The following is a 13,652-nucleotide window of genomic DNA, read 5'->3' on the forward strand; positions in this document are numbered from 1 at the left end:
GTTAGCACATATGTCACTTGTGCGTTTCATATTGTTGCATAAACATTTTCTCCATTGTTGTTTGTTGGTTCTATATTTGTTATATTGAAAGTGAATGTGGTAGGATAGTTTTGATGATTTTTGGGAGGTTGGCATCTATTAGTCTTCACTGAATATTTCACTAAATATAAAAAATATTTTATATTTCAAAAAAGTTTGGTGACAGGTACACTGAAACATTGACCTATAAAGTGACGAAGCGATAAACAAAAAGAGCATAAACCTAATGGTATAACATAATCTATGAGTTCCAGCTTTGATATCTATTGTTGTCACCAGTGCCTTCATCAATCCTTAGTTGAATTTTAGTACAATTTGTATTGAAATGCTATAGAATTGTAAAAATATTATAAATATTAACCTAATTTCAAGGTTATGTATAATTTCCGTTTTATTCTTGGCAGGTGACTGTACCAGCAAATCTGGGACACATTTTACATTTTCAGATTTGACCACATGTGATCATACTATCACACCGGATACATGCGAAGAACATGACAATATCCCAGATTTATCCATGGCCCTTCACAGTAAAGATCTACCATTTGATCCTTTTGAAAAGCTTCTATCTTCTGATTCATCACAGACTATTATGCAAAACAAAAATAACAGAATTGATGGTGAACATGAACAAGATCACACAAAAAAGAAGCCATATTCATGTTCAGAGTGTGGGAAATGTTTTACACAAAAATCAAGTCTTGGTGCACATGAGAGAAGTCACACAGGGGAAAAGCCATTTTCATGCTTAAAATGTGGAAAGTGTTTTACAGTTAAATCAAGTCTTGTTAACCATGAGAAAAGACACACAGGTGAGAAGCCATATTCATGTTCAGAGTGTGGGAAATGTTTCACACAAAAATCACATCTTGTTGCACATGAGAGAAGTCACACAGGGGAGAAGCTTTTTTCATGTTTAGAATGTGGAAAGTGTTTTACATTTAAATCAACTCTCTTTAAACATAAGAAAAGACACACAGGTGAGAAGCCATATTCATGTTCAGAGTGTGGGAAATGTTTTACACACAAATTATATCTTGTTGAACATTGGAGAAGTCACACAGGGGAAAGGCCATTTTCATGTTCAGAATGTGGGAAATGTTTTACACAAAAATCAAGTCTTGTTAATCATCAAAAGAAACACACAGGTGAAAAGCCATTTTCATGTTCAGAATGTGGGAAATGTTTTACAAGGAAATCACATCTTGTTACACATGCAAGAAGTCACACAGGGGAGAAGCCTTTTTCATGTTCAGAATGTGGGAAATGTTTTACACAGAAACACTCTGTTGTCACACATCAGAGAATTCACACAGGGGAGAAACCATTTTCATGTTCCGAATGTGAGAAATGTTTTAAAAAGAAATCACATCTTGTTTCACATCGAACAATTCACACAGGGGAGAAACCATTTTCATGTCAAGAATGTGGGAAATGTTATACGCAAAAATATCACCTTGTTAAACATCAGAGATCTCACACAGGGGAGTAGCCGTATTCATGTTCAGAATGTAACAATAATGCTTTGCAAGTTTTAGTACGTAACCAATACTAGGGAGGTTTCCAGTCCCAGATGTAGTTAAATAAATATTATTGGACCATCTACCTGTGAATAATCCCTTCTCCGACCTCTCATTCAACAAATATACTAAAATAAAAAAAATTGTGGGTCGCACCTGTTCACTCTGTCTCCCTATGACATGTAACGCCTTCCCCTGCCCTACCCCTCCTCTCCCCTCAACAGACTAACTGGGTCCAATTAAATTTACAAAAGATGTATTTGTAAAGCGCAATAGACTTTTTATTTTTCCTCAAGCAAACTCCTATATCTTTCTGATTTCATCAACATTTCTCATACAGTATGACTTCATCCATGGTTCTTCCTTGGTCATCAGTGAGACTGTTATGATTTGCAGACAAAGTCGATGCCAATATGAGAACAGTCTGTTTTCCTTCAAATCTATAAAAGCCATATTTAATCTCCCTGAGCGAGTGCTTTACCACTAGTGTTGAGCGCATTTGTTCGGCGAATGTTCTAAAGTTTCAAATTCGGCATGAATATGGCACATTCGGATTCATGATCGCAAAGTTGACAAATTTTCTTAAAATCGGAAAAGTTTGACGAATTTGCGCGGGACCGCAAATACAGGGCAACCACTGCGTTTTGAACAGTTTTGTTAGCATAGTGCAAGTGTACGATGAGCGGTGACATGTGCCAGGTGAGTGTGGGGGCCATGGAGAGCTTAGAACAGGTCAGATCAGCGGTGCACGTGTTTTTTTTTTTTCTGTGGGTGGTAACTTTAACTGAGGAAAGCGCGGCCAGCCAATCATAGTGCAGGAAGCATCTACACTGTCCAGACATAAGGGCCTCTGCAATTGGCTGCAGAAATCACATGTCCTCTCAATATAAAAAGCGGCCATGTTCCCTCAGCGCCATTATATCCATGTCACTGCTGGAGACAGACGCAGCTGAGTGTTCTCCTGTGTAATGAGAGATATTAGCTAGTGTAATGCAGCGACTTGCTGGCATTACGGTAATGGTCCAGGATGTGTTTTACCTGACCATGTACCTTCCCCCTCAGGTGACTGGTCACATGACTGTGACATAGCACAGGTCCTGCGCGCACAGAATGTCTGTCTGATCACATGACTGACATCAGCAAGGTCCTGTCAGTGTGTGTGGGTGTGTGTGTGCACGGGATGCATATATAAACCCTGCTTGATGGGAGACAGGTGTTCTGTGAGAGAGGCGTAAGGCCTGTTCCCGTGTGCGTGGGACACCGACCGTGTGAGGCCTAGTGAGGCCGAGTGAAGCCTGGTGCCTGAAAGGTCGAGACTGGATCCTGTGTGGATGCTAGTGGCCTTGGAAGGCAGAGGCTTGATGAAGAGTCCTGAAAGGCAGAGCCTGAATCCTGTGTGGATGTCAGTGGCCTTTGAGGGAACGACGGCTAGAGACCCCCACCTGGGAAGCCGCAAAGCCACAGTGGTGGCGGAGTAATGGACTGAGACAGCTAAACCCGGCAAAGGTAATACACTACGTTATATGGACATTGCTATGGACATTGCTATTTTGTTACCTTGCTGAAGGCTGTACCTGGAGCAAGTGGGTCTGCCACTTGGCTCGTGAACATTATATATATATATGTGTGTCGGCGTGCCACTGAGTTGGACCCGGTGAACTGTGGTTTATGAAGTGCAATAAACTGCAGCATTGTGAAATACTGGAAGGACATTGCTGGTGTGCTTTGATTTACCCGGTGCAGCGAGTATCCCCCATTATGATGTCTAGCGCTGCCTTACATATGGTTCGAGAATGCGGGCAACTGCAGCCCGGTTGCTAGCGGCAACGGCAACCCGGTTGCTAGGGGCAACGGCACAGGACGACGAGTGTGGATTAAAGCATCTGGCTGCAACTCGGTGGGGTTGCGAAGATTGTCGTCGCACTCAAACCAGGTTTGCTGTGGCTCGGCGGGGCTCACGAAGTTTAAAGCATCTGGCTGCAACTCGGCGGGGTTGCGAAGGTTGTCGTCGCACTCAAATCCGGTTTTGCTGTGGCTCGACGGGGCCACGAAAATTTTTCCGGGGAGAGTGGTGTGTGAATAGTGTCCTGAGGAAATGCAGGAGCAGATAAAAATGGCTCTGAAAGGAGCAGCAACTGAGTCTGAAGCTATTGAGCGATTAGAGCGATTAAATTGCCTGTTAAAACCGGAGCAGGTATTTGAGAAACGTCTACTGGACATGAAACTGGACATGGTGCAGGAACCACAGGAGCTGTGGGCACCATATGGAATGGCGGCAGTGGACCATTCTATGAACTCTCCGGGGGCGCCAGTGTTGTCCCAGAGTGCCCGGGGAGGTGGTAAGAGCTGTTGTGAACTGAGTCCTAAGACTATTATTGATTTTTCGTGTAAAAATTCCCCTGCCGGTGTGGTTGTTAAAAAGGGGGCGGAGTCTAAAAAAGGGGCGGTTGTTCAAAACAGCATGGAGGATAGAAAATCAAAAAAAATTACTGGTGGTGGGTTGGTACCTCCTAAAAATGACAATGTGACCGTTGATAACGAGGTAGCTCCAGTAGAAGGGGGTGACGTCAAAGTGGGAGGTGACCTGTTAGTCCACAACACCATGGGGAGTGACACAGACCCCGTAGCTGACGGTGACCCTACGAAAGTAGAAGGAGAGGTCAGTCAGGAGGGGCTAGATGAGGTGAGAAAGTCCCCATCTCGTAGACGGCGCAAGGGCCACAAAAAGGTTGCTCCGGTAGACTTGTCTGAAAATGAAAATAAAGAGAATGTAGTACTGTGTGCCTTTGCTTCAAGTGTGGATCCTCCATTAGAGGTAGAAGAGGAGGTGACGTTGCCAGTAGCCACCTCCGGTACGGTACCGAGTCAGAAGGATCTGACAGCCTTGAAAGAGGAGGCGGCCAGTCGCGACCAAGAGCTGAAGCCTATCGGCCAGCAGGGTCAGAGTGACGTGCAGCAATTATGTGAAAACCTGGGGAGCGTGTCCTCAGACCAGTTGATCCTGGAGTCTGAACAGCAGAAAATACACCAGCTTATGAGGAACTGGCAGCGAGATGTGGAGCAAAGCCACGCGGAAATTAACCAGTGGAAGGAAATGTTCTACGCAATTAAGGAGGACCGCCGCAAAATCAAGGAAGAGGTTTTTGCAGTTGAAGCTTGAGAAGGAGGCGCGGCAGGATGGTGTTTCTGGACGTGAACAAATCCTAGAACGACTGCGCAAACAGCTCAACCAGGAGCTGTGTGACTCCAAGAAGGAGTGTGGTGAACGCAGTAGGGAACTGCAACAGAGTAAGAGAGATTATGAGGATCTCCTCAAGGTGAAGGAAAAACTAGAGGAGTATAAGGCGGGTGCAGAGCAAGTGCGCCAAGTGGTTGAGACCACTCTGCAAGACACCCGTGAGGAGAATGATGATCTCCGGGGAAAGACCCTAGATCTGGAAGCTCAGGTGAAGGAGCTACAGATGTCCTGTGATACTCTCCAAAAAGCGGAGAAGTACCTTAAGGAAACAGCCAGCAAGATGGAAGCTGAGCGAGAGAGGATGGAGGAGTCCATCGGAAAAGCCACAGACCAGGGCCAGGAGTTGACCGCTGGTGATGGGAGGTATGGAGCAGATACCTCCTCGAGTGATGTGGGCTCGGAGGGTTCGGTGGATGTCGGAGCCGAGATCAAGCAGCTCAAGGAGTTGCTACAAACCCAGTGGACGCAAAAGAAACGTGAGAGACTGGCTATTGAGAGCCGAGTGGGCGCATTGGAGACGGAGAGGTCTGAGAGAGCTCTGCTGCTGGAAGAGCAGTTGAAGCAGGAAGAGCTTCAGAGACGGGCCGCTGAGAGGCGAGTGGTGGAGCTAGAGGAAGAAGTTTCCGGGCTCAAAAGTCGCCTGACAAAGTATCACTCAGTGAACGAGGCCTTCTTGGAGAAGGAAAAGGGCGAACACTTTGCACTCACTCCCTTATACCATGAGAAGGTGGACCTGAGGAGAGCTAAGAGAGTGTTAACCACAAATAAATATGAGATGGAAGTGGTCAAGACGAAAATTCGTGAATTTGTAGCTGTAGGTCAGCTCAGGGGAAGCATACAGGGTGAAGAAGCTGGAGGTCAGTTGTCCCTGAAACCTGAGCTGGTCGATCATCTGGAAACCACTGGTGAGGCCGAAACGTCTCGGTACAAGTGCCTCGTAGATGTACCCTAGGATTTGAGGGAAGAATGCACCAGTGAGTCCGTGCATGAGGAGTTTAAGAAGGCTGTGGGAGCCTGTAAAGTGTACTTGACCTCAGAAGCTAAACAGCTGGTGGTCCTGTCCACGACTGAAGTCACAGTGAAGAGGGTGGCTATCCTAAGTGACATGCACTGGCGATGTATTCGCACGAAGCGGTTTCTCCGGTTGAAGACGGAACACGCCGTTAGACAACTGGAGTTGATGAGGAAAGCTCATAGTATGCGTGAAGAGGTCATCCGGGTGCCTCATGTTCTGGTGAGGAAGCTCGTTGGGAGAAATGGTCGAGCCATGCAGATGATGGTCAAGAAGTCTGGTGTGGTGAAAGTAACCAGTCCACGTGATCGTCAGGACTGGGTACCAGACGAAGACTGCATGGTATCATTCTCCGCTGTAGGAACAGAAGAAAGCCTGGGATATATGCGCATGCTGTTGGAGTACCGAGTGACCTACCTGCGAGAGGTAGAACAGTTGAATCTCGCTAGACTGCGAGTGGATAGACAGCATCATCTGAGTAGCAGAAGGTGGCAGCCGTGTAGAAATTATGAGACCAGACAGAGAAAGGGCCCCTTAAATAACAGAACAACTATAGCTGGAGTTAGGGACCTTTCAAGATGTCCTGAGAGTAGTGGGCATGGGTTTAGAGGTAGTGAGACCTCCAGTAACTCAGGTTTGAGCAGTCCATACAAACGACCCAATAGAGGACGGGACAGTACGGAGTCGAACCGGACCTTTGATACTAGGGCATGTGAGTCACACCGCTGTATGACTGACCTCTGGGAGCGGGGGAGACCTGACAAGGTTACGACTGACCGCTGGGAGCGGAGGAGACCTGACAAGGTTACGTCCGACAGCTGGGAGTGGGGAAGACCTGACAAGGTTACAACTGACCACTGGGAGCGGGAGAGCTCTGACAAGGTTACGACCCGGAAAGGTGATCTGACTAAGTCAGTGACAGTGACAAATGGTAGGTCCCTAAGGAATGGGCTAATGTCGTTGACTAATGTTCCAGGGGCTGAGTAGCACAATTGTAAAGTACATGGTCTCGATGTGAACTGGGGGTTATAATGTCATTGTGTATATTATGTGTTCAACCCCACAAGTTTGAACAGAGCTGGGGGTTATAGTGATTGTGTATATTATGTGTTCAACCCCAGAAGTTTGAACAGAGGGGGGGGGATGTAATGCAGCGACTACTGGCATTACGGTAATGGTCCAGGATGTGTTTTACCTGACCATGTACCTTCCCCCTCAGGTGACTGGTCACATGACTGTGACATAGCACAGGTCCTGCGCGCACAGAATGTCTGTCTGATCACATGACTGTGACATCAGCAAGGTCCTGTCAGTGTGTGTGGGTGTGTGTGTGCACGGGATTCATATATAAACCCTGCTTGATGGGAGACAGGTATTCTGTGAGAGAGGCGTAAGGCCTGTTCCCGTGCGTGTGGGACACCGACCGTGTGAGGCCGAGTGAGGCCGGGTGAAGCCTGGTGCCTGAAAGGTCGAGACTGGATCCTGTGTGGATGCTAGTGGCCTTGGAAGGCAGAGGCTTGATGAAGAGTCCTGAAAGGCAGAGCCTGGATCCTGTGTGGATGTCAGTGGCCTTTGAGGGAACGACGGCTAGAGACCCCCACCTGGGAAGCCGCAAAGCCACAGTGGTGGCGGAGTAATGGACTGAGACAGCTAAACCCGGCAAAGGTAATACACTACGTTATATGGACATTGCTAAGGACATTGCTATGTTGTTACCTTGCTGAAGGCTGTACCTGGAGCAAGTGGGCCGGTCTTCCACTTGGCTCGTGAACATTATATATATATATGTGTGTCGGCGTGCCACTGAGTTGGACCCGGTGAACTGTGGTTTATGAAGTGCAATAAACTGCAGCATTGTGAAATACCGGAAGGACATTGCTGGTGTGCTTTGATTTACCCGGTGCAGCGAGTATCCCCCATTATGATGTCTAGCGCTGCCTTACACTAGATAGATGGGCGCTTGCGTTTTAGTCAGATAGTGTAGATAATTCCTGGCCTGTGAACCTCTGCAACCGCTGGTGCAGCACATTTTTGGTGTTCTTGTGCAAGCACTGAGATTCTGACAGAAACAGAGGGTCCATGCCATACAATAGTGCTGTGCACCGCTGGTATAGAGCTCCATGTCTCAGTATACCTTGAATCTTTTTTTGCACTTGCTAATGTGATCAAGCAAGCGCAGTGCACCTTTTCATTTAGTGGGGTTGAAATTGTGCTCTGCACAATCGGCTGTGCTTATTACTGAGCACAAAATCAGTTTTGTTTCTGTTGCTATTGTGATATTGAAAACTGTGTGCACTAAAGTGTTTTTAGTGTCAGATACTATTTTAGTGGAGTTGAACTTCAGGTGGTTTCAGAGTAAAAAATACATTTTTTCTCTTGCTACGCCCAGTCCAAAAAATATTTTTTCCTGTGCCAAAAGTCATACAGTGCTATAAGCCAGCTACTACGTCAGTGGCGCTCAAAGTCAGCTGGACGCAGAGCTTATGCAGAGTAACCCAAAAAAAATTTTTGCTCTTAGTAAAGTGATACAGCTGGCTAGATCTGAGTTTGAAATATTTTGGAGCATACTGTATATTCTATGTTATACTGGCCTCATCCACATTCAAAAAAAAAAAAAATTCTTCTGTTCCTAAAGTAATACAGCAGGGGACATCTCAGTTTGAAATTTTTGGAGAATATCTCGTAGGTTTTATTGGCCTCATCCACACTAACAAATTTCTTTTGTCTGTTAGTAACATTATACGGCAGGCCATTTCCTTGTCATTTAGTGTTGCTGAAATTCAAGTGTGTGCTGAGCTATTGCACCAGAAAAAAACATATTTTTCTTTAGTTAACTGCATGCTCCTACCACTGATCTTACCAACATAAGTGGGTAAAAGAGAGGGCATGGTGTTCAAGGTGTACGTGCGGCACAAACAGGTCCTATCCAAAGACAACTGACAACTTATGTTAGTGGATGGCCTACTGCACTCCCTTCCTTTAGCAGCCGCACAGCGATACGCCTTGTTGATAAGGCCCAGAAAGAGCAGGTGCTCCAGTGGATGGCAAGCTCTGCTTCCAGTGGCCTTTCCTCTTCTTCCTCCACGTCAACATCACACGCAGTCCACAGAGGTGGCACCCCAATAACTCTTGCTTCCCCCCGCATCACAACTGCCCAACTGACTGTAGCAAACCACAGATGGGCGAGTCTGTAGAACTCTTCACCCATTCTACACCATGGGCATCAGAAGTGTACTCCATACAGTCAGAGAGTCAAGGGGAGGAAAGCATCTGCACTGATGCCTAAATTTTTTTTAGCTTGGATTCGGGGCAGGACGAAGTAGGGTCCGAGCAGGTTCCTGACCCTTGTCACCAGATGTTAACCGCAGGGGAGAGAGGTGATCCCGATGAGACTCAGATACTTGAGGCTCATGCAGACTGTACTGTGTTGTCAGGGCAACAAGAGGAGAGGGGTTACTCTGAGGGCGAGGAATGGGATAACACATTGGATGATGACGAGGTTGAAGATCCTACCTGGTGTGAACCCAGAGTCACGCAGCCGAGTAGCTCATCTGAGGAGGAAGAAGAGGAGGTTACATTTCGTCCAACGGCGCAGACAGAGTCATGCAAGCACGAGGAGCACTGCATCCTGTGGCCAGCAGCGGTCACGGGTCTGCAGCTCGCAGGGGCAGCTAGGGTTGCCTAGCATGAGCCTTTTTTGTCAATGCAAAGGATGAGCCAACTCACGTTATCTGCAAACTTTGCGATAAAAAACTCAGTAGAGAGAAAAACTGCAATAATTTGACTATTACATGTTTGAATGTTCACATGCTCAAACAACATTCTTTATGCTGGGAATCTTACCGCGCTGAAATGTGGACAAGCGCACCTCAACATCCATTAGCTGTCCCATCAAACACATCCGCTGCTTCTTCTTCCTCCTCTGTTACCGTGCCAAGTATTGTCATGCAGGTCTCCCATTGCAGAAACTCTGGTTCTTTACCCGCTCCAGTCAGGAGTGACAGCCCGTCAGCAGTAACGGAAGCGGACATGTCTGCTGTGTTTGTTTCACCACGCACACCACATGTTTCTCAATCCACCGTAACATCTGCACCTCGCTCACTCTTCACCAGTTTTTCTGGTTAACCATACACCGCCCTCACTCAGCACCTTATCCAGCCCTCGGTCCTGCAGTTGTGGTAACGTAAAAGATTGTTTCATCCTATGCATGACAAAGCTAAGAGGTTGAACTCCACCATCTTCAATCTGTTGGCCACAGAAATGCTGCCTTTCCGTCTGGTAGATACAGACGGTTTCCGAAAACTGATGGCCGTCGCAGTCCCCCAGTACCAGTTGCCCAATCACCATTATTTCCTAAGAAAGCTGTGCCTGCGCTACACCAGCATGTCATAGACAACATCAACCGTTCCTTGTCTACATATACGTGTGCCAGGTTGGATCTCATCACAGACACCTGGACGAGAAAGCATGGCCAAGGGCTTTACATCTCGCTGACTGGACACTGGTGACTGGTGGCTGTGGGGGCAGGCGGGGAAGGGGCTGCTCCACAAATCTTGGAATCCCCAAAGCTTGCAGAAGAAACCTCTGTATTTTCCACTTCCTCTGCTGCTTCTGCATCCTCCACCACCTCTAGGGCCTCCTTCTCCCTCAAACTCTGCCTTAACGAGACACACCCGTTCCAAGGGTGCGGAGCGAATACATACCACCTCCGTACTGCACAGTCAGGGCTCACCGTAATCAGGCAGTCTTCAAATTAATATGCCTTGGAGATCGATGTCATACAGGTGAAGAGTTGTGGGCAGCTCTCCAGCCTCAGTTTGAGCAATGGCTGTCTCCGCTGAACCTAGAGCCAGGGAAGGCCATGTTCGATAACTGTGCGAACCTGTTATCGGCCCTAGGCCGAGGCCAGCTCGCACACGTGCCTTGCATGGCTCACGTCCTCAACCTGGTGGTACAGCGATTTCTCCGCCACTATCCTGGCCTGGATGAGCTGCTTCACAAAGAACGGAAGCTGTGTGCTCACTTCTGCTGTTCGCATCCCTGATGTCATCGACTTTCATCGATACAGAGGTCTTTGTGCCAGTCAACAGGTTGATCTGCGATGTGCCGATGCGGTGTAAGTCCACTCTGCACATGTTGCAGCGACTGTGCCAGCAGCAACGAGCTCTGACGCAGTATGTCATGACGTATAGCTTGGGGCAACGTAGTATTAACTTGGGGGATATCACGTTTGCAGAGTGGGAACAGATTAAAGGCCTCTGCACCCTTCTGCACGGTTTTGAAGGACCTCTGCACAGCATCGTCAGCACTAAACTGGTTAGTGCTGACGATGCCGTCATCAGAATCACTATTCCGGTAATATACATGCTGGAGCAAACTTTGAATAACCTGTGGCAGGAGGTGGCCCCAGAAAAAGAGGAGGATGCGGAAGGGATACCAATGTCTCAAATTTACAGACTGTCGTCACACAGGCGGATGCTAAGTGACGGTGGATTACAGCGATTGAGGGGGTTTGGTGATACCAGGCAAACTGTTAGTGAAGGTGCAAGAGCCAAGGAACTAATGGAAGAGCAGCTGTCAGAGGATGAAGAGGATAATCATCACCTCTCGTTTGAACGTGATTGGCAGGAGGGGAATGAGGAAACAAGCATCAGTATTACGCAGCCCACAATACAGCCTGACTTTGGACCTCCTGGAAGAGCCTGACATGAGTGCCTTTTTGATGCAACATGATCCCCGAATAGTTAGGATTTGAAATAATGCTGACTACTGGGTTGCCATTCTGTTAGATCCACATTATAAGAGTCAATTTTGCCAGATGCTTCCCGCCCTGGAAAGGGACCCGCTTATGTTGGAGTATCAAAACAAGCTTTTAAGCAACCTTAATAGAGGTTTTCCCCAAGATGACAGTGTGGCACTGTTATGCACACGCCCGGACTGACTGGCGTGTGCGTGTTTAGTGATCCCACTGGACCATGAACAGGAGAGTGCCTGGAGGGGCGTAACTAAGTATCTACCCGATCCGATCAAGGTCGCACGACGGCTAACGACGCCAGTGCACCAGGGAGGAACCGAGCAGAGGGACCAGGTGCCACTGCAGTGCAGACCCCGGACATGGCTGTTGACCCACACCGGAGAATACAGGAACAGGCAGGTTAGGCTGGCACATTGACTGGTGGGTGTAGGCAGGCACGGCAGGTATGCAGACTGGCGGCACTGGTAAGCACGACTGGTATGCAGGCAGGAAGTACTGGCAAGCACGGCTGGAGTGCTGACAGGGAGGCACTAGCAGGTTGGAGCACAGACTGGATAAGGTCCAGTACAGACTGGGACTCAGGAACAGAACCGCAGATGCGGTAAACAAGCAGAGCAGAGCGAGACCGCCGGAGCGGTGAACAAGAGCAGAGCAGGGCAAGGCCGCCGGAGCGGTGAGCAAGAGCATGGCGAGACCGCCTGGAGCGGTGAGCAAAGGCAGGACAGAGCGAGACCGCTTGGAGCGGTGAGCAAAGGCAGAGCAGAGCGAGGCCGCCTGGAGCGGTGAGCAAAGCACAGCAGGCAGAAACCGCAGGAGCGGTGAGCAAGGCAAAGCAGGCAGAAACCGCTGGAGCGGTGAGCAAGGCAGAGCAGAGAGAAAACGCCAGAGCGGTGAGCAAGGTAGAGCGGGCAGAAACCGCAGGTGCGGTGGACAAGGCCGAGCAGAGTGAAACCGCAGGTGCGGTGGACAAGGCCGAGCAGAGCGAAACCGCAGGTGCGGTGGACAAGGCTGAGCAGAGCGAAACCACAGATGCAGTGGACAGGGCTGAGCAGAGCGAAACCGCAGATGCGGTGGACAAGGCAGAGCAGAGCGAAACCGCAGGTGCGGTGGACAGGGCCGAGCAGAGCGAAACCACAGGTGCGGTGGACAAGGCCGAGCAGAGCGAAACCGCAGGTGCGGTGGACAAGGCTGAGCAGAGCGAAACCGCAGATGCGGTGGACAGGGCTGAGCAGAGCGAAACAGCAGATACGGTGGACAAGTCAGAGCAGAGTGAAACCGCAGATGCAGTGGACAGGGCTGAGCAGAGCGAAACCGCAGATGCGGTGGACAAGGCAGAGCAGAGCGAAACCGCAGGTGCGGTGGACAGGGCCGAGCAGAGCGAAACCACAGGTGCGGTGGACAAGGCCGAGCAGAGCGAAACCGCAGGTGCGGTGGACAAGGCTGAGCAGAGCGAAACCGCAGATGCAGTGGACAGGGCTGAGCAGAGCGAAACCGCAGATGCGGTGGACAAGGCAGAGCAGAGCGAAACCGCAGATACGGTGGACAAGGCAGAGCAGAGCGAAACCGCAGATACGGTGGACAAGGCTGAGCAGAGCGAAACCGCAGGTGCGGTGGACAAGGCTGAGCAGAGCGAAACCGCAGGTGCGGTGGACAAGGCTGAGCAGAGCGAAACCGCAGGTGCGGTGGACAAGGCTGAGCAGAGCGAAACCGCAGGTGCGGTGGACAAGGCTGAGCAGAGCGAAACCGCAGGTGCGGTGGACAAGGCTGAGCAGAGTGAAACCGCAGGCGCGGTGGACAAAGCTGAGCAGAGCGAAACCGCAAGTGCGGTGGACAAAGCAGAGCAGAGAGGGCAGAAACCGCCAGAGTGGTAAGTAAGGCAAAGCAGAGATAAACCGCCAAAGCGGTGAGCAAAGACAGAGCAGAGGGGACAGGGCTCTGTTCACACGGAACAGACTGGAAGGAAAAGGCAGAACCAGATACACACAAGGTACTTGCAAAGAAGTAGCGAGTGGACTCCAAACAGAAGTACAGCGACAACGAGTAGGAGTTAGGTGCAGGTTCAGACTCTGCAGAAAAAAAGAGGAAACG

At 49.1% G+C, this 13,652-nt stretch overlaps 1 pseudogene; it reads left to right on the forward strand.

The window, feature by feature from the left end:
* The window catches only part of LOC141271448 (uncharacterized), a 305,103-nt pseudogene that overhangs the window by 243,738 nt on the left and 47,713 nt on the right, over positions 1 to 13,652 (forward strand).

This window comes from Phyllobates terribilis, unplaced genomic scaffold (assembly GCF_046119375.1).
Source record: "Phyllobates terribilis strain yellow unplaced genomic scaffold, ASM4611937v1 Scaffold_5__5_contigs__length_657084704, whole genome shotgun sequence".
NCBI lineage: Eukaryota > Metazoa > Chordata > Amphibia > Anura > Dendrobatidae > Phyllobates > Phyllobates terribilis.